We start from the raw sequence: 22,192 nt of genomic DNA, 5'->3' as shown, positions 1-22,192 counted from the left end.
CTAAATTTATCTTTAATACGTCACAATAATATTTTTTCATTTCTATAGATTTAATATTCACATTTTTGACTAGAATTCGTAATAATATAAGGAATATTTATGCCAACAAAATTTTAATGACTCTGAGAGGATATTAATTTATAGATTCCCTTAAATTGAATATTTTTTTACATTGCGAAAATAATTAAGTAGCATCCTCAATAAAATATGTATTTTATTATTATGGAAAACTTATGTAGTGTTATTTCCCTAATATAATCCCTCAAGGGCGCTTTACTAATAAATGAATATTAATTTTAATCTGAATTGTGGTTAACTTATATAGCGCATCCGAGATCCTAAATAACTGAGGCCTAAAGAGTCGATGATTTGAGGCTCACAAAGGCGATTTAACAAGGCCAAAAGGACACATTCATTTAGGCTCGTAGGGCCGATTAAATGAGACCCGAAGCGCAGAATTTACTAGCATGTAACTTGTAAGGTTGATTAGGATCTTGATCACCTAAAAACATCGACCCTCTGGGCTTCAGAATATTTTTTTTACTGTTCGGAGCAGTCTAAATGTAGTAAAGAATAATCTCTTACTTAAAATAATGCCACTTAAACCGCACAAAATTAACAGATGTATAAAATATCCGTACGAAAAAATTGGTTAGTGAGCGATTAAAATTGAAAAGGGAACAATCTGTAATTTAAAACAATAACAGGTTATGATATTAGATTCGTTAGCCCTATAATTAAATTAGAATATAAATTATATACCTGTCCTCATGGTATTATTAAATCAACCCTACGGGCTTCAGTTCATCGGGTCTTAGGGCCTTGGTTAATTAGGATCTCGGATGCGTTATTTTAGTTATCCATAATTCAAATTAAAATTGACATTCAAGAATTTCGGCGCTACAAAAGTATTCCATAATAATAAAAATGTATAGTATAAATCATGTTATTTAGGATATAACTGAATTATTTTCGCGTTTTAAAAAATAAAGAAATTTATTGGCATTTATAAAAATATTCTTGTTTGGCATTTATTTATAAAATTTGACAGCAAATTAAAACATTCTTGAAATAAAATCTAATAATTAATTTGAAAATTTAAAAAAATATTCTTGTTACTCGTTAAAAAAAAGGAAAAATTGTAACAGCAATTCAAATGTAATATAACTCCTTAAAAAAAATCATAAAATCTTTCAAACATGAATGCAAACAGTTTTACGCCTCAGAGGCTATAATTAATTGCTTAGGTAAACTTTTCATTATCCTAATTAAATTTTGCCAGGAATTAAAATCAAGATCCTAGACCTCATGAATAGCAAATAAACGTTATTGTTATCAAAAACATTTTTCACTTTGTGGTATGACATTTTATACTTATTTGTTTATAAATTTGTATAAACCACTTAATTTTTATTTATTTTTTTAAAATTACACTTCGACCGGTTTCGAGGTTACTACCTCATCGTCAGGAATTTAACTTAAATACGTTAAATTCCTGACGATGAGGTAGTAACCTTGAAACCGGTCGAAGTGTAATTCAAAAAAAAAAAAAAATTAAGTGGTTTATACAAATTTATAAACAAATAAGCAAATAAACGCGCTAAAGAAACATAAACAGAAACCTGGACGAGTGTTTTCTACTCGATGGCTACTCTCAGGTAAAAATTCTGAATAAGGAAATCGAATGTATATAAGCCCATCTTGTTGTGGTGGAGGTTGGCGCATTTGCCTACCATTCTTGAGTTTCTGGGTTCGATTCCTGTCAGGAAAAACATTTAAAGGGTTTTTAACACTGCAATATTTCATTGTTTTGAACAGGTACCTGAAGCGTTAGGCAGACTACCTTACCTGACAGGTGCCGTGGCTTAGTTAGACATCCAACTGCGAAACTGGCATCGCGGGTTTGAATCCCGCCAATTAAAAGAAAAAATATCCAAAAATTATTTTTTATCTCATTTAATTTGCGGGCTGTGGGGTATTTTTAATAACTGTTCCATATTCTCTCTTTTCCACCCACTGACAAGCCTTCAGCCAGTCTGCAAGCATTTGAACATACCTACTAAAAACATTGTTGAATTAACTACCTGGTAAAAAAATAAGTATTAAAATTGGAAAATTGTTTTCAGAAGTTGCCTAGTAGGTGAATTGGCTCAGCCAGATGAATCTCACCCACATGATCAAGTCTCAGCTCTTTTTTTTTTTTTTTATTAAAGAAATATTACCGTTTTTATAATTTACCCAAATATTTCAATTCATTTTTCAACGAGTTGCAAATAAATCACTATTAGAAAATGGAAATCAAGTTGGGGTAGAGTGGGGTTTGAACCTCGGACCTCTGGCCCGTGAGTCCGCAACACTAGCCACGGGACCACATGGAAGAGTTGGGGAAATGTGGATGTTCAAACATAGGCAAAATGGTGAATGTTACACAGTGTATAAAATGGCCACTTAAACCTGCCAATGACAGGTCGTAAGCTCTGTAAATGCCTAGACATCCATATTTCCTTCTCAAAAATGTTTTCCCTCTGACAAATTTACAAACACATCGCGTTTGGTTTACCTATGCAGTGCCCTATACACCACTGGGTGCGAAAGGGAGAATTAAAATGATGAAACGTACCACGTAATTCAACAATGATTTAGCATTTCATTAAAAGCAGATATGTTTAGCAGATGCTAATGCTTTTAAAATTTACATTATTTCGCGTTGCTAATGCGAATGAATCCACTAATACACAGTGTGCAACCATTCCGAACGTCATGTCGCGATCTTGTGCCATAAATTCACTACACGTGAAGAAGTGAGGTTGTGTTGGTTCAGTTTTGTGTTCAAATAATAGTTTAATCCTTCGTGCTTTCAAATGTAGCCCTTTAGTTAGTTTTTTGTCGGAAATATCTTCAGACAAACACCCATAGCCACATTTTTTTTAAAACTGGTAAGTCATTTCATTTTATCACCGTTTTTAATTTTTAATAGTTTTGAACATTAATAAGTGAACGTATGGTGTTTGAGGTTTCTGAACAATAAGTAAAATATTAAGTATATACTTGAATCGATTTACAGTATTAAATTTAAGATTACTTTATTTATTAATTTTTAACCCATTCAAAATTACACTCGTTTAAATATCAATGAACTTGTTAAGGCTTTTTAGGCTATGCCTAATTAACAATAAAACATACATAGTAAAATTAATAAAATTATCATAACATTTGATGCAATTGAATAACAATCCAGAAAAGCAAGGTATAAATAATAAAATTCCAAATAAGAAAATGTAAATAAATAATCAGATACAAATATTAAAATATAAATTATACAAATAAAGATTCATACGTAATTAAATACACAAAATAATAGTATCATTGAAATCAATAGAAATAAAAAAAACACAAACATAATTAAAAATATAATTGATATATGGTTTCTATAAACTCACTCTATACTATTGTAGGAAATGAGAGTAATGAATAATATGCCAAATAACACTGAGCACTAAATTAAATAATACAAAAATGCATATTGAAAAAATATCAAGATATACAGGTGTTCTTTAAACCCTGTACATCCGAAACCACAATTATCAGTATGGGCAAGAAGACATATAAGCATATTCAAAAAAATATTTAGAACGTAGAATTTTTTTAAAAATAAAATATTTAAAAAAAACAAATGGTTGCTTACTTCTCCAGGGGAGAAGCGAGGGGAGCGTGGCCATGTGGTTGACGGTGTATCAGACTCCCCTCTCCTCGCTTCTCCCTTGCAGAAGTAAGCAACCATTTGTATTTTTTAATATTTTATTTTTGTAAATTTTATTCGTTCTGAAAATTTATTTTAATGTGCCAATATGTCTTCTTGCTCATACTGATCATCGTGATTTTGGATATGACAGGGTTGTAAGAACATCCTGTATAAAAAGCAAATGAAATGGGAGGAAAGCAGATTTGTGAGTTTTTACTAATTTACATTTCTGTCATTTTTTTACATTTTACATTTTTACATTTTTTACATTTTTTTTGCACCACAACAGGGGAGGCCTAATTACAGTGGTGAATTACATCACAGAGCACCCAGGCTTGAGAAAAATCACATTTTTAATTTTTGTGTTCTCACCGGGAATCGAACCCGGAACCTTCCGTGCGTGAGTCTAGCGTCTTGACAACTACACCACGGAGGCCGCCGATTCTAATTGTTGTTGTAACGCGAAAGTTTAAAATGAAATTGTATTTTTGAAATGTGCCTTTGTATTCTTTTGTTATCGGATTATTGAAATAAATAAAACATCCCAATAGAAAATATTTACATAGTTTCTGTCGGTATCAGATGTTAAAATAATGTATGTATGTAAGTAACTTTTTTTCTGTGCCCAGGCAGATAAAGTATAGTACTATGTGTGAAATTCTGGACATGTGTTTTCGACTCGGTGGCTGCTCTTAAGTAAATATTCTTAATGAGGAAATCGAGTGGAAATAAGTCCACCTCGTTATGTAGTGGTTCACGAGTTCGTCTACCATTCTTGAGGTCCTGTGTTCGATTCCTGGCAAAGTGGGGGTGAAATATAATTTTTTAGGTTGTTTAAACTGCAACATTTCATTGTTCTCGGACTAGCACCAGAAGCGCAGAACTGATCACCTTACCTTTACGTAACAGATTATCAAAATACGATGCATTTGGTTCAGGAATGCAGTGCCCGATGGCGCCACTGGGTGCGGAGAGGAGAATAATGATGATTTATTGAATTAAATAAAAAAACCCCATAGTTCACATTGTTTTGGTCAATATGCAATATTAGAATAATATATATAAATTTATTTATACATCAACGGTTCAAAGAACCTTTTACAAAAAATAATAATTTACAGAAATAATCACAGCAGTGCACAATAATCATGTAGTGCATAATATGAAATAATAGAATAATTCAAACTGAAAAATTTAGTGAACATATAATACAAAAAATACAAAAGTAAAAAAGAAACATAACATTTCTAAATAAAAGATAACAATAACCATGAGAAAATTGTATGTTCTAAATATAAATATAACACAGTAGAGTAGAGAATAACTAGATAATAATAATAATAATAAAAATTAATATAACATTACAACTTAATTTTTTTAAAAAGTATTTTGAACAACAAAATAAAAAAAACTTAAATTAACTAAATAATATCTTTATTTAGTAAAATCATCATCATCAGTTGGTTGGAAGAAGTTGCCATTTTCCAATAAATCCACCAATGTACAATTTCAATTATGTCTAACATGTCAAATTAAGAAATAAAAAATCACGTATTCCGGGAAACAAAGTTAAATTTATTAATATATTTTAAATAAATCCATTACTTTTCTAAAAAATAACGAGTGAGAATACGTTTTAATTCGAGAACAGAATAGATCAGAATATGTGAATACCTACGCTATTAAAAGGTTTTTGAAGAGTTTCATTAAATATATTTAATGATTTGATAAATAATAAGAACACTTAAAGATGGAATATGTACAAAGGTGAGCCAAAATAATTATTTACATACCGTATACCCACCTAGATAATTCATAACGTTACATCATTCATGCTATTTATCTTACTCAACTGGAGTAGGTACACCGGAACTTTAAGATTGCTATCATTCTGCACATACTCGAATATTATAAGGCCACTTCATTATGATTCTATCAGCAGCTTTCGTTGTTAGGAGTACTTCTAAAAGACTTAAGTCCTTATTTTTATTATCAATTTATTCATTTATTTTTTCAATAATATTAAACAACAGTCTTACAATTAAAGTCCTGCTGAATTGTTAGCATACAACTCGTCAGCTGGTTCTTTTATACTGCTTCGATTTTTCATACTAACCTACATAAATCTTTTTTTTATTTTAAAAACATTGCATATAATACCATATTTCATTACACTATTAAAAATGAAACACTATCATTAATACAACAAAAAAATCCATTAGCCATAATTTGAGTATACGTCTCACTTCTGTATTTAACTCAGTTTTTTTATATTGTTTGGTAACATGTTGAATAATTAAAATTTACTGTATTGCAGTGGGCTTGTGTCGTATTTATTACAATATCTAAAAACAGCAAACATCTATTTGAGGGACAAATAAGTTTGGCTGCAGCAAAAAAAACACCAGTGTATTTTTTTTACGAATAACGAAGTTGAAGTAACATTAAATAATTTATCTTTTGTAGACGTAAATAATAAAGAATATTTTTTTCAATTTTATTAAGTATTGTTTTATCTTTCGTTTTCTCGATTCGCTTGTATTATTAATAATCTTTCGTAAGTTCAAATCAAAGTGCCTGTAGTCAATAAATAAAATGTACACGGATTTTATTTCTAGCAAATCAGGCAATGAATATAAAAACAAAATCGTGCTTACTGTAAATCAATGACGTATTAAATTAAGTAGGCACATTAAAAGCGCGTAAATATGAAATTTTACTTCGTGTGCCTTCCTCGAATCTTTTTTTCACAATAGTAGCGTGCATATCGTGATTTGGTATTTATTTTTTTAAAACTTGTTTAGGGCTGTATTTGTTAAAACCAAGATTTATTTATTAAAAATTTACATGTACATTACATTTATTTGTAGATTTAAAAAAAGTGCATAATAGTCAATATGGTATTTTCACAAGTCGGGAATAACGTTAAAAATATATTGTATGTGTTTAGAGCAGATTTTTACGATTCTAATGATAAAAGTAGTAATGTATTCAAAACAAGTTTTAATTGATAATTTTCGAGTTTAAAAATGCGCAAATACAAAACGGCTCGCAGTTGCCATCACGTCATTTTGACGTCACGCGTTATGACCGCCGACTGCGCTTCTAATAAACATTGCGTACAAGTTAGGCGCCAAATCGTCATACGTGCCGTTTATTCCACAGGACCTGTGCACAGGACGCAAAACGTCTCGTTTTCGGGTAATTCAAAATATGCATATTCTAGGGCTTTGTAGAAAATTTATCCAATATCGTACCAAAAAATGATAATACCGTTACCATCGCAATTTTTTGATTATTTAAAAATAAAAATACAAAAAAAGAGATAAGACCCTAATTTTTAACGGTACAGACGTAATAAAAGGTATTTTTATAAAAACAATAAAACCAAACCATAATAGTTATCTTTGTATGTAAAATATTTTAGATAGAAAATATATATTTTTTAATATAACTAAAACACTAATATTTAGACAGGACGATGAGATGAGATGCATTCAGTAATAAGGTAACATGTCTATATTATATGTCAATTCATAATTTAAATTAAATTAAATACAAAATAAATCATATTTAAAATCTATTCAAATTTTGTATTGTTACACTGAATTTCACAACGTGATGCAATACATAATGCTCGTACGATGAATAATTTATTTGACAGACAGTTTATTGTTGTGTTACAAACATTACCTCGTATTCATTGATTCAAACTCTGTCTACCATATTTTTATTTATCGTGGGTAGACTACACCTGTCATTAAAAATGCAAGAAAAATATTCACAAATAAAAACTTTTACTTACACGCGAAGAATAATTTCATCAGTTGACTTTGGTATATAAAGCAATAAAAAGTGAAATCTTTGTTAACGTGGGTAACATAGGGCCTTATTTATAATAAACCTTGTTTAAAGTTACGCCTGAGTATAGTGGTAAAGTAAGGATGTCCGTATTCTACCACTATGCCTAGGCGTAACTTTATCCTAAGGTCATGTATAAGGCCCATAATATTTTGGGATTTGAACTTTACGGGAGAGCAAAAAAGACTTACTTTTAAAAAATTGTCTGTTCAAATGTATTGTTAAAAAGAGTTGAAAAGGGGGAAAAATTAAGTTGCATAAAAAACTAAGCACAAGAACTTGCAACCCATTTTGCCCATTTTTAAGAAAACTGAATATTTAAAAAATATATTTTTTTTAATATTTGTAAACAAAAAAAAGCTTCAAAGTTAAGTAGGCAATTAAAAATCACTCGCAAACGAGTGGAGGCGTATAAAAAATTAGGGTTTTACCTTGATGTATTATACGTCAATGGTCAAAAGTTTCTTCTTAAATTGCCCTTAGAATACCTAGTTGTTAAAGTGAATATTTTGCACAACTAGCTAAATGAACACATTTAACATTTTATTCGCCATATTTTGTCCGAATAAGTTATTTCACTTCGTTTCCTTATAAAGTTCGTCGCATCGGGGTCATTTCTCCTTGCGAACTATATTAAATAAACTTCCATATAGTTTATACAGTTTAGACTTACAATGACCCCCATTCGCTGTTGTTATCAAACCAGTTTTACGGTTCGTTTTATCTTTGTATTTCCAAAGTATTTTCATTCAGGTAAAAACTTGTTTCTCCTCATAAGACACATTTGTTCAGGGTTATACAACCGAATGATGCTGCCCCGGTGCAATAGTGCCGGGACTTTAACAAAAGTTTAGAGAACGTTTATTCTTTATGAATACACATTGTAATTTTTTGCTCATTTTGTTATTTTTTTGTTTTAATTTCTTCAGTTAGCTTATATTACATAGTACACAAACTAATATTTACACTTGCTTTAACTACATATCTATTAACATAATCTTACATTAAACGTAACATTTATTTTTAAATTCATTCAAACTCTTTTCATTCTTTATACATTCAGGCAATCTCTTCATACATTTTTAAACCTTTAAACATAACGCAATTTTAGGATTCTAAATATTTTTTTATATATTTTTTTATTTATTTACACTCTTTATCAAAATACAATTTTACGTTCACTTTGCCCAGCTAACAAGGGTACATACCCCGTTTCAAGCTAGGCAATTACATTTAAATTTCAAACAAAGAAAACATATATAAACTAACTGTATTACAAAATAAAGCCTTTAGAATCATTTTGAAAAAAAAACAGAAGGGTAAAGTCGATGGTAAATGAAATGAAATTATTAACATATAAACAAAGAATATTTTACAATACAATGATATTTGTTCATAAAATTATAAACTCTAATAAAAAAACAGAATTTTGGAAAAAAATTGATCGGAACCAGCATGAACACGATCACAATACTAGAGAAAATAGCAAAATTAGACTTCCATTTAGGAAAAAGGCAAAGTCACAAAATTCAATTTTATTTAAAGCAATTAAAAAGTATTACGAAATGGAAAAAAATATTTATGAAGAAAAAAACATATCAAAATTTAAAATAATGGTCAAGACATATGTGATAAACAATTTATAAATTAAATATATTTGTAATGTTATTATTAGAACACACATAACAATATGTATGATATGTGTGCCCTACTTTAAGATTTAAATAAATAAATAAATATATTATAATCGTTAACAAATTAATAGAGAGCACAGACAAATAACATATAAACTTATTCGTATACACATTTTGATACATATACATACACACATACACATATATACACACACAGATACATACACCAATGCGCATACACATATATACATTCATAAAAACATTTATTTATGCGAAACTTCATAGTTGCCATCTATAAATATATATTTTTTTAAATATTCCTTATTTTTATATTTTATTTTCGACATCCAGTAAGAATCTCCAATCCATGGCATGCATCAACTTTTCTGACTCCCTACGAACAATATCATGAAAGACCAGGGTCAACACCTTTCGCAACTTGACAACACTCCCGTCTTTCCACGATTCTGGCAAAAGGTTATGGACCTTTTTGCCTACGTAATAGTGTTGTCTCGATGTCAGAACAGTGTTGACCCCTTCACTTAGTATCAGATCCCTATTAGAGTATCTTGTATTATGGTTATGGTTGACGCTTGGGTAAATGTCTCTATTTATGTGTGTAACCACTACCGTTCTCAATATATACTGTTGAATAATATTCAGTACTCTGAATTCTTTGAAGAACAATTTTTTCAATTCAATTTGCCAATGAAAAGTAAGACAATCGTTTTTATAATGTTTATCCGAAAGTTTTTACACGCTTTCGTGAAACAAGCAAGCACCGGTTTCGATTTTAAAGCGTTAGGGCATGCGTTAACTGTCATATTTTTTTAGGGCTCAGGGCATGTTTATGTGTATTAATATGTCAATAGTTATTAGACTTATATTTTATTAAAACATGAGTGCTCAATATTATTTACAACTCACCATCTAATCTCATTAACATTAAGTAGTTTAGCGTAACAAAGGTAGAGAAGGGATTTTCCAGTATTCCACCAGTCTCACTCATTCAAATAAGAACGACACAGAACGTATTTGGCTTTTTTAAAAAGAAGTATTGTATGAATTCTGATGACAAAGTTACAACTCAAAGCTGGTCAGATTATGGAATCAAATATCCAACCAGTCACAATAGAATCCCCCGCCCCACCCTTTGCTAAAAATATCAATTTTTAAAGTGATATTTATTTTAACATATTACAACAGAGATGAAGAACATTTAAGAGAAAATAATATAGAAGTCTAGGCATCTACAGGCCTTATGACCTGTCAATGGCTGGTTTAAGTGGCCACTTTACACACTGGACATTACACAATTTGGACAAACTCAAAATATTGTTGATAAATCCACCTGGTCCACGAACTAGTATATGGGTGAAATAATTCAATGAGATGAATCTCACCCGCATAAATAAAGGTTTCAGCTCTTTAACTTCACAAACATCAACAGATGAAAGAATTGAAGGAAGATAGATGTTCAAATATGTGCAGAATGGTGAATGTTACACAGTGTGTAAAGTGGCCACTTAAACCAGCCATTGACAGGTCATAAGCCCAGTAGATGCCTAGACTTCTATATTACCTTCCCTTAAATGTTCTTCATCTCTGTTGTTATATGTTAATATAAACAGCTCCCCAGGGAAATGAATCCAGTCCTTGTCTCCATAAATTTGGACAAACTCAAAATATTGTTGATATTTACTTATTGTTGCACATTGTTAAAATTATAAATTACTGCTTAGCTCAGAATTTAATGCTTAGTTTCTTTTTTTTTTTTGTAATTTATACAAAGGGGTATTAACAAATAAAAACTACCCTTATTTGAATTTGGCTTCCTGTCGGGCACTGCATTGGAAAAATAGATGCGGTGTATCTCGATCATGTGTTATAGGAAGGTGAGGTGATCAGATTAACGCTTCATATGCCATCCCAGGGACAGTAAAATATTGCAACGTGAAACCACCTTATAAACAAATATTTCATGTTGACTCTCCCAGAAATAGAACCCAAGACCTCAAGCATGGTAGGCGAACGCGCCAACCACTACACTACGAGGCGAATTTTTCTCCACTCGATTTCCTCAATCTGTATTATTTTTAAAGCACTCGTCCAGGAGCCTTATGCTGAACTCGTTCGTCTTTAGAATCGTATGCGACTTCCGTAATTTGACGAGTGACAGCATTCTTGAACCACAACAATACGAACGAAGTCGATTGAAAACCAATCGACTTTATTTCGAGTGCCCCAATCCACTCGATACTAACAATCGAATGCGGCATCGGAACTTCAGCTGTCAAACTTCCTTCGTGTAAAATAATCGCCATTCATGTTTGTATGACGAGTATTTTTATTGTATTTTATCTTAAAATTGACAACTCTGACAAATATTATGATGTTGATGTATCAACAAATCTGCAATAATATTTTTTATTTTTATTTTATTTTATTTAGAAAACATACAGTCATACAAAATCAGTATTAAAAACAACAATTTTTTAACATAAAAAGACCAATTAAGTTTTCATAAATTAAAAAGATATAAACATTAAATGTGACAAAAAATAAAAAATAAATAAGAATTTTAGGTGAAAAAAAGATAATTGTTGACATTTGCGTTTTCCATGGAGGTAATAAATTAAAATAAATAAAAATACCGAATGTTCACTCCGAGCCATCCACGCACACACATGAACGCACATATAAAACATACACAAACATATACATTACATGCGGCACATATGCATAGCATAAACCACTCAAGATGTACATTCAGCAACTATCCCAAATAATCGACCCCATGAAGAAATTTTCTGTACAAATGCAAAGTGCAGTTAAAAATGTCTACATCAATACTGAGTCCGTTATAATTTCTACAGGTGCGTCTAATGAATGAATTCGAGGTATAATTGTTTTTACAAGTTGGTACATAAAAAAGGGAATTTAATCTAGTATAGCGAAGAGGACAACGGAAACCAATATTTTGTAAAAGATACGGCGAATCAACTATGTTATTGAGAATTTTGAAAAGAAAAATTAAATCATATCTAAGGCGCCTTTTTTGTAGTGATTCTATATTAAAATTGATCAAAGATGCGCCATATATCTGTATCTACTTATTTCCAATCACTTATAAAATTAAGTGTTACTAGAAACATTTATTTAAAATTATTTTATCGCTCGTCAATGTCAAAAGACGTATACATTATATAATATGCTTTGAAAATCCATTAAATGAATACGAAATACTTCGCATAACATGTAGATGTGTGTTATGTCAAAGGCAAATAATAATTACAAATGTTTCAGTATCCCAGTTAAACATTTTCCGTTGTTTGTTTATAATATGATATTATATTCCATTCACAAAATATCCAAACGAAGAAGTTTGACTAGAAACACTAAACGTTTAAATGTGGCAGAAGAGCCACGGATAAATACGTATTTGTCAGTGTTACCACTTTTTCATTCGTCTTTGTGATTTAATTGTTGAAGAGGTTTCAAGAAGAGCGTTATGACAAAGCAATAGAGATGACTACTCGGCTATTGTCGAGGGGGTAAAAAATGTCGCATCTTTCCAGCATAAGGCCCCTGGATTCGAGGAAGAATTAACTACATACATCTAATTTATTGCAACCGAGAGAAAACATTTTTGAGAAGAAAGTCTAGGCGATTACAGGGCCTTTGACCTATCATTAGATGTTTAAGCGGCTACTTTACTTTACTGACTTCTATATTATCTTCTAAAAAATGTTTTTCCTCTGTGTTGCAATCATTTTTTATTTTAATAACTCCCTGTGGAGTGTAGTCTGTGTACAAACATTTGGACATATTCAAAAAATTAATATTCAATACATAAATATTACAATAATGATCTAAATCGTACCAACATTTTGTGCACGCCATGCCATTTTAAAAAAAAAAGGAATAACCCGCTAAACCTCTATTTTGAGGCTTGTTTGCAGGTGGGATAGAGGGGATATGGAAGGAGGTAATAAAAATTCACCACAACACCCAGACCAATTGAGAAAAAATCTTTCTTTGATTTTTTTTCTTGCAAATATTAGAGGTGCACATTTGACAGTCCACATTATTTATTATGAAAATCCTAGAGTCTTTTTAACAAACTCAAGGTACAAAAAACAATTTTAAAAAGTAAGACCAATTACAGATTGCACATTAATTCATAATGAATACAGAAGGAGAGGGGAAAAAAATAACTACTAAAAAAAGAAATATAAACATTAAATAAAAAGTACATAAAAGGGAGAAGACATGTAGTTCCAACTTTACCTTCCTCCCTTCTCTCTCTGCTTCCATGAACATTTATATCTATTATTAAAAATTCATAACCAACAATAATTCATCAGATAGTAGATGTGTGTTGGTAGTAGATGCGTGTAAAAGTAAAAGTTAAAAGTTAAGCAGGAGATAAATTTAAAATGTCATTAACAGATCTGATAAAACTATAGTATTTACTGATGTAATGTAAGGGTATTACACTGTATAATATTCACCAGTCTGAAGATGCCCATTAGAGGGTGAAAGCGCTAATTGGTCAAAATAAATAAGTGGAAGTGTGCCAAGTATTTTTAAAATTAATAACTTATATGGAAATATAAGTTATTACATCATTACAATGGAATTCCATCAAGAATTGTCAATAAATAATTTAAATGAAATATAGTGTTTACCAGTGTAATATGTCGATATCACTAAAACTGTCATTACATGTAGTCTGTATTCTTCGAAGAGTGCTGTTCTTCATATAATTAGTCTGAGCTCGAAATATCATAGAGTACAGGCATAAAAAAATACTTACAAAATTGAGTTCCCGTTTCCGAATAAGACACGGCATTTTTTTTGCTTTTTTTCGTGATAACCTTATTCTGTCTTCATGTCCCACGCGAAGGTGAAACTTGGAAATTATGCTACATTTAATATTGTGTCACTGTGTCGGCGAGGTTACGCAATTCATCTCGTGTATGGCGCCATGGCCGTTTATGTCGAGGAAATAAAATCGATAGATAATTATATAAACTATTTTTGAATACACCTGCGATCAACATCTTTATTGTTTATCGAATCTCAGTTTTCATTTTTACATCATAATCGTAATGTCTGAGCAGTCCGAGCATCTGACGACAAACTGCTTTCACGAGATTTGGCCCATTTTACACCATGGCAAAAACCCACACATCAAGATGATATAACATAGGGGGATGATATTTGTAGTTTTTTAAAATATTTTTATTGTATTGAATTATTTTATGCCAGGGAAACACAATAATCACCGCACCACGGGGCCGACTAATCTCCAATTGATTTTATTTTGCAGGATTTTTATTTGAGAGTAGCCGCTGAATAAATTAAAAATTAATACAACATTTTATTAACCCGCCTGTTTCTACGATGTAACTGGCGCGGGGTTGCAAATTGCCTTTAATTAATTAATATCTTAATGAATATTACCACGACTTCTTTTTTGTAATCTTCAAATAAACATTAACAGAAAAGAAAAAATATCATGCATGTAGGTACAGATATATTAGATCATTTTTAATGAAATATTTTGTCCATCAGGATCTCTGAAAGTGAAAAAATATCAAGCAACCCCAGACAAATATATAAAACATTAATTTGAGAGAAAGAGATGTGGTCTAATTGGATCACTAAGGAAGACACACATGTAGTTTTAATAAGATCAAAAGAGACAGTGTTATCAGGCGATCATTTCCTAACCTCGGGTTACCAAACTGCGCAGTTTTTCCACACAGTATGTTAAAGTAAAAAAGTCATTACACTCTAATTTTACTGCGCCGCGTGGATTTGAAAAGCTACGATAATCAGCCCTTTTAGACATTAATAAATTCCTATGAATATAAAAATTCTCATTTATTCTGTATTTACAAAAGAAATTATTCGAACAAATTGGGAATTATTTTTTTTTGTAAATTTTGTAAATATTTTTGAAATTATTTAACGTTAATTTTTTATAAACACTGGGTGGTCGTTCTCTTCTATAAATATTAGTCCATTTCACACGTATCATACAAATCCATACGGTACCCTAAAATTATGGTAAATTATCATTTATTGTATTCTTTCGTATTTATTTTTAATTTATTCAGATAAAAATTCTCCAAAAACAAATTGAGGGATGATTAGTCGGTATCATGGGCCGAGTATTATAATTTAATAAAATTATATTATCCAATAAATATTAATTGGCGGGGGAGGAGAGTGCTGGCTGACGATAGAACTCCTGGAGGCGTTTGATGATGTTCACATGCTCCACGGAGCGGATATTAAAAAAAAAATACCGCTGTACTGTATTTATTTATTGGTACTTTACAATATTACATTATATAATCGGATTAACAATGTATTCCTCGCTGGGAAAGCCCGTGCTGAGAAAAACATTTTACAATATGTTTTTTATAGAGAAAATGGTTTTCAAATAGATTTTTTACATAAGATACACAATAAATAATTGATTTTAAATTTAAATATATTACAAATTTTAATTTGACGTAAGTAGTTTGTATTATATGGTTTTTGACCATAGTTTTTAGGTTGTATTTTCATCTATTAATTATTTTATTTCTTTTATTTGCGACAGCGATAATTTTGATGTCCCAATTATTCTTTAGCAGACTTTTAAAGGATTTAGGTCCAAAATGTAAAAGGGAATATTGAAAATGTCGTCTCCGTTCAGGCAAAAGTCACCAACCCAAAAAACAAATCATTTTGAGAAATCGTGATTTGAAAGTTTGTAGACCACGAAAAATGATTTTTTTTTTGTGTTTTGGAGGTTTTATGTACACAGCACAATTTATTCGTGTCTATTTAGTCAATTCCATTAGTAACTTTTCCTTCCTATACATTAAATAATATCTTGATGGTTTATAATGAGGCGAGGTGGCTAAAATTAGGTTAAGTGACTTTAACTTGTTAATCTGAACCATGCAATATATCAGAGTTAGTGAAAGAAAATTTATAAAAAGAAATATTTTTTAACATTTTTTTTGTATGTTTTAATATGTAATAATATAAAGTCACACAGCAAAAAAGAATTACATTTGATTTGCGCAACTTTTCTCTAAGTTACCTCGGTGACGTTTGCTTGTTAAATAATATAATTTTAAGCTTTGAATGGCATATTTAAACCAAAACTGTCATTTTTAGGGTTAGTACCTGGACGGCGATGATATAATGTCTTCATTCTCGGCCGCAGTTCTTTAAGGTATCGAATAAATGTTTTTCTATTTAATTGCATAAATCGGGAAACAAAAATGAATAATTTTCTTGTTAGTTTACTGGGCGTGAAAATTTAAGTAATGAATTAATTTACAACCTATAAATTAATGTTTTGAGCAGCCTATTAAAATGTTTTCGTTAATTTGGTATTATAGTAACAGTGTACATGGTAATTTCATTTAAAAATAATTATAAAAATGAATTAACTCATTATTTGGGAATTTAACTACCAATGATTGAGTTACCTCATTATTTTACAATCACGCAATGCTAAATAAGGCTAATTGACGAACAAATCATAAATTTGTACAAAAAGTGTTAACTACGTTTACCGCTGGCTACTTTCTAAACTTGCTGTCACTTTTTGTTGAAGTCTGTACCACGTACATAACAGGTAACAGGCAACAGGCAGCGGGTGTCAGGTATAAGGACCGCTCAGGTAAATAATATAACAGGTAACACAGGCTCGCCTAGTGAATTATAGGAATACATACGTAGAGTATTCTCTGAATAACCGGATGTGTAAATTGTATGTGTCATGTAGTATTTCTATATGTACAATATTATGCAAATGTGTATAGTTGTATATTGTATAGGCTGGAGGCAGGACTAATCGACCAATGCATGACATATTTAAAATAAGATAAGCGAAGTGATACGGATTAATATCTCAACTTAAACGAAGGATACAACTTTGAAATACATGTTTACCTAAGTGGTGCTTTGTTAAATGAGTTCAGAACATCTGAACGTATTTTATTTATTAAGGAAAAACAACAGTTGTTATATAAGAACACAAAATATAAAAAATAGTACATACATCCAGTTAAAGTTTTTCACAAATATAATGATAGAACGTGTTACACAGTAAAGAGAAAAATAATATATTATATAAGACATGAGAGAAAACAAAAAAATGGATTTTGCCCCCTCAGGAGTCATTAAGATCAACAAATACAACAGGAATGAAGAATACCTTAAAGCATTTGGACAAACTCAAATATTGAAACTAATATTAACTTTTAATAACATTACCTACATTTTGTTTCAAAATTAATCATGATCACGTTATTTCAAATTGATTTAAAATATTTTGAGACGTTTAATTTATTTTATTTCGTTAGATAACTCATAACTCAATTTTTATTCCTCGTTCAATGATTTCTACTCGTAAGACTGTTTTTATACTTTTTGGACCGGTTAGTTTAATGGTTCTTATATAATTTTCCCTGCTAATTCCGAATCCGCTTTTCAAATTTTTCCAGCACGATAGAGTAAAAGTTTTTTTAGGGAAGGATGTAGGTACACTATAACATAATTCATTTAAAAAAAACACATTTTTAATCGATTTTGCCTGTGTTCCATTGCTTGCTTATTTCTTTTAAGACCCATTGCTTTCGTTCTATTCTCCCATAAAGCGCAAATAAATACGGCTGATATTTTAGTGAAATCTCTCAACACAGCAGATATGTGAGGCCTAAACCGTATGTTTTATATTTTATTTTCTGGGGCTATATTTTTTTGAGGCTTGAAAGTCATTTACCGCCACACACGTAACAAAAGTTGTCGGGACTATTAAGTAACTTCACGGTGGCGTCGTATTGCAATTTTAAATAATGTATTATACATAGTTTGAGTGGTTCACAAATTTGGTTAGTTAATACTCGATACTAGTAATAATAAAGAATCTGTAGATATTCACTTAACGAATAACAGCAATAAAATTACCATTCACGCAAACCCTGCAATTACTTATTGTCAGGAGATCTCAAGTCGTCCAATTATTGCCCAAAATCAGACGTACCTAGACTAGTACGCCTTTGTATAAATAAATAAAAAAATTACAAAACCGAATTTTTCAACAAAAAATACTATTTTTACATGTTTTAGGTAATAGATTTCTTTGGATTATATGTAGTTTACCTAACTTGGTAGAGCCTGTTTTAAGACATACATTTTTATGCGAAATTAACAAAAACCTTTATTACCTCCTAGTTAATTTATTATACAGTTGTTTAATATTTAGTTAAACTATTTATTTAAATTTATTTCAACAGAGAGGAAAAACATTTTTGAGAAGGAAATATGGAAGTCTAGGCATTTACAGGGCTTATGACCTGTCATTGGCTGGTTTAAGTGGCCACTTTACACACTGAGTAACATTCACCATTTTGCCCATGTTTGAACATCCACATTTCCTCAACTCTTCCACCTGTTGACTTTTGTGAAGTAAAAGAGCTGAAACCTTTATCACGTGGGTGAGATTCATCCAGCTGAACCAAATCACCTACTAGGCAACGCCTGAAAACAATTTTCCCATTTTTATACTTCTTCTTTTACCAGGTAGTAATTCAACAATGTTTGACTATGTCCAAATGCTTGCAGACTGGCTGGGTTTCCTCTCTAGGGAGTTGTTCATATTTAAATTTATTTCAACAGAGAGGGAAAACATTTTGAGAAGGAAATATGGAAGTCTAGGCATTTACAAGGCTTACGACCTGTCATTGGCTGGTTTATGTGGCCACTTTACACACTGTGTAACATTCATCATTTTGACCATGTTTGAACATCCACATTTCCTCAACTCTTCCATCTGTTGACTTTTGTGAAGTACTACTATCTAATACTATTTATTATTTAAGAACGCGCTTTAGTAAATTTTCCGATTTTTCTCTACCTAAACCTAGTAACCATTTAACTAATTTATTTAATTGAATCCGGGTCATGGTTTTGCAATGTTCGGACAACATATTGAATATTTTGCATAGTTCAAGTAATATTTTTTTAATGAGGCTACAAAAATTTGTAATTCTATAAATTAAATATGAGAGGCGAGATACGTAAATTTGCTTTGTAAAACATATATGGTCTTACTTATAAACCTGGTATATATGCCTAGGCGTATCTTAATGCCAGTCAGGCCTATACTAAAAAAAAACAAAGGCTGGTCGACAAATTTTGATGGCTTATTCGGATTCAGCAGACAAAATTACATACTTATCAGCGAGAATAGTTCACGTAACAAAATCATTGACGACCAATGTTATTATTATCTTAAACATCACAATTTTCTGACAGCCATAATCGGATTTTTCAAGCTACATAATATATTCTATAGATAAGAGTCGCATTACAAGTAATTACCAGTATCTAAGTGTTCTGTGGTATTATGAATCACGTCACAGTCATAATTCATGTGAAATTAATCACTAAAATTAGAGTGAACTGTATAAACTCATCAAATAGATAATTTGAGAATTAACACAAATTTGTTGGAACAGCTGCAGATGCGATAATTGCGTAAGTATTATACATTCTGGGCCCCGACTACAACGGGAAGTTAACAGAGTTATCTTCGACTGTCTATAAAGAAAAATCGATATTAGTGTACGAAAATGAGTATATTTGCATGAACATTCAAGTATCTTCGTCGGTAACCTATAATTGAACATGTTTAGAAGAAAATATTGTGTGCGTATTCTGCTTTTCATACAGAAAATTTAATTTTACTTTGTAGATAAAATTGAAGATAAATGTTAGCTTCCCATTGTAATCGGGGCCCTAGACTGCTTTACAATGTGAAGTCAACAGAGTTGTCATCAATTGTCGTAAAGAAAAATGGATTTTTTGACGAAATTGTGTATTTGTTTAAATATTTTATGTAAATTTGTCAGTAACATGTAATTGAATTGTTGTTTAAAAACGTGTTTATTTCAATAACGATAAACAAATTGCGCTCTCTATACAGAAAAAATAATGAATTTTTTAAAAATCAAAAGTAGCTTTTTACATGGTTTTGGTTACTTTATTAAAACTTTGAGCAAACTTTTAGCCGAATACACATAGAATTTACCCTATGCCCGGCTCATTTTTGTGAAATTTCATGCTTTGTAAAGGGTTTCTTAAAAGTGTCATAATTATAAAACTGCTTTGTTAAATCAATTGAAACTTATCATATTTATTTGAAACAATTTAATAAGTCATTTTTGTATGATAGTTTTGCCAACATTGGCCTTTATGGAAAGCTACATTGCAATGTTTGTACATATACAGGGTCTCACTCTTTTTTTGTGTGCTTTGTATCCCGGAGCCGTGTAAACACGTGATTGTAATAACCACGCGTTGTGTTTACCAGAAGCGAAAAAGTACTAATAAAAGTCACTAGATGTCAAAAAATGCACTTTTTTGGACAGCTAGTAAACCACGTGAAAACACGAGACCGGGACACAACGCATGGTTATATAATCACGTGTTTACACGGCTCCGGGATACAAAGTGTTAACAAGTCATATATTTCAACAAAATGCGGGAGGGTTCCATATGGAATAGTAACATAATTAATTTTATAGTCATTTTCCAATAATATTTACATTTAAATTTATTTACACTCATCTGAGCCCTTTACTTAATAATGAAACGTCATTTTAGGAATCTTCAGACGAGGAACCATAAACTTAATACAATGTTTATTTATTTTATTCCTGATATTTTTTTTCTTTATATATACACATATGGACAAAAAAAAGTTCGCACTTACCCCGCTATCCGTTATTCCCAGTTTACCTGACTCTATTTCACTAAACCACGAAGGCCGTTAATGTGTTGGCAGAAATATATTTTTGATCGGGTTGTGGTCCTGTGGCTATTGTCTCGGACTCACGGACTAAAGGTTTGACCCTAACTCGATTACCATTTTCTAACAGTGAGTTATTTACAACTCGTTGAAAATGGCCCTCAAAAATGTAATATTTGGGTAAATCTAAGAACGCAAATATTTTTTTTAATAAAAAAAAAACAATCATAATAATTTTTTACAAGTTGTCTTTTGGCCATGTTTTTATGAAAGAAGTTTTAAAAGAAATAAATCATTTCGTATTTTCATGGAAGCATCCTGTATTGATTTCCAAACTGTTAATAATTGGTGAATTGATTTATAAATTAGAACTATGATAGTAACTAATGCTCATAAATTTATTTACCTTATTTATTTATTTTTTATGTAGAAAATTTTGTAGTACCTACGTATTTATGTAAAATATAAAAGTATTTAAATGTACCTAATTAAAATGTTTTTTGTAAATTGATTTAAGAATAACCATTACTTGCGTATCAGATAAAATAGTATTATATGTCTTTATGTTGATTTATACTTGTAACTTGTAAATAATAACTAAGTACTTAAGTGAGGAGAGAACCATGTCTAATAAACGTATAATTTATAATTCCATGCATTAAGCTTAATTGAGCATCTCGAACGGTCGATGTCGCGTTTATATGGAATATTCTAGACTTGCATGTGGTAAACAATATATTGACAAGTTATATACTCGCATAACAGGGTCGCCACAGGGTTGAGATAAACTTAACCATATTTTGAGTTCGTCCAAATGTTTTCAGGGGTTGCTTACTCTGTAAGCGAATAAAAGTCAGATGAATCGAACCAGCATTAATACAGGTTTCAGCTTTACTTAACAAAAATCAGCAGATGGAAGAATGGTAGAAATATGGATTTGAAAACATAGGCAGAATGGTGAATGGTTCACAGTTTGTAAAGTAGCCAATCAAATTAGACACTGCCATGTGCCATATTATTTTTTAAATTATTAATTAATGCATTATCACGTATGGTAAGATTGTATGATAATGTAGAAAAGAATGCTGATATTGATATCTTTAACGATACATTAAATAATTATTG

The 22,192-nt window shown here is 30.6% G+C and overlaps 1 protein-coding gene across 1 annotated transcript in view; it reads left to right on the top strand.

Annotated features, from left to right (window-relative positions):
• Window positions 1–2,757: 2,757 nt before the first annotated feature.
• LOC148274928 (putative phospholipase B-like lamina ancestor) overlaps window positions 2,758–22,192 on the top strand; it is an 87,952-nt gene continuing 68,517 nt past the window's right edge. Inside the window, exon 1 of the mRNA XM_088236439.1 lies at window positions 2,758–2,936. The gene's annotated coding sequence lies outside the window, so the exon portion shown is untranslated. The remainder of the gene's footprint in view (window positions 2,937–22,192) is intronic.

Source organism: Micrasema longulum, unplaced genomic scaffold (assembly GCF_059751315.1).
Source record: "Micrasema longulum isolate JH-2025_06_02 unplaced genomic scaffold, ASM5975131v1 h1tg001557l, whole genome shotgun sequence".
Taxonomy (NCBI): domain Eukaryota; kingdom Metazoa; phylum Arthropoda; class Insecta; order Trichoptera; family Brachycentridae; genus Micrasema; species Micrasema longulum.
Note: the sequence above shows the minus strand (reverse complement) of the source record. Positions and strands in the feature narration are given on the sequence as shown.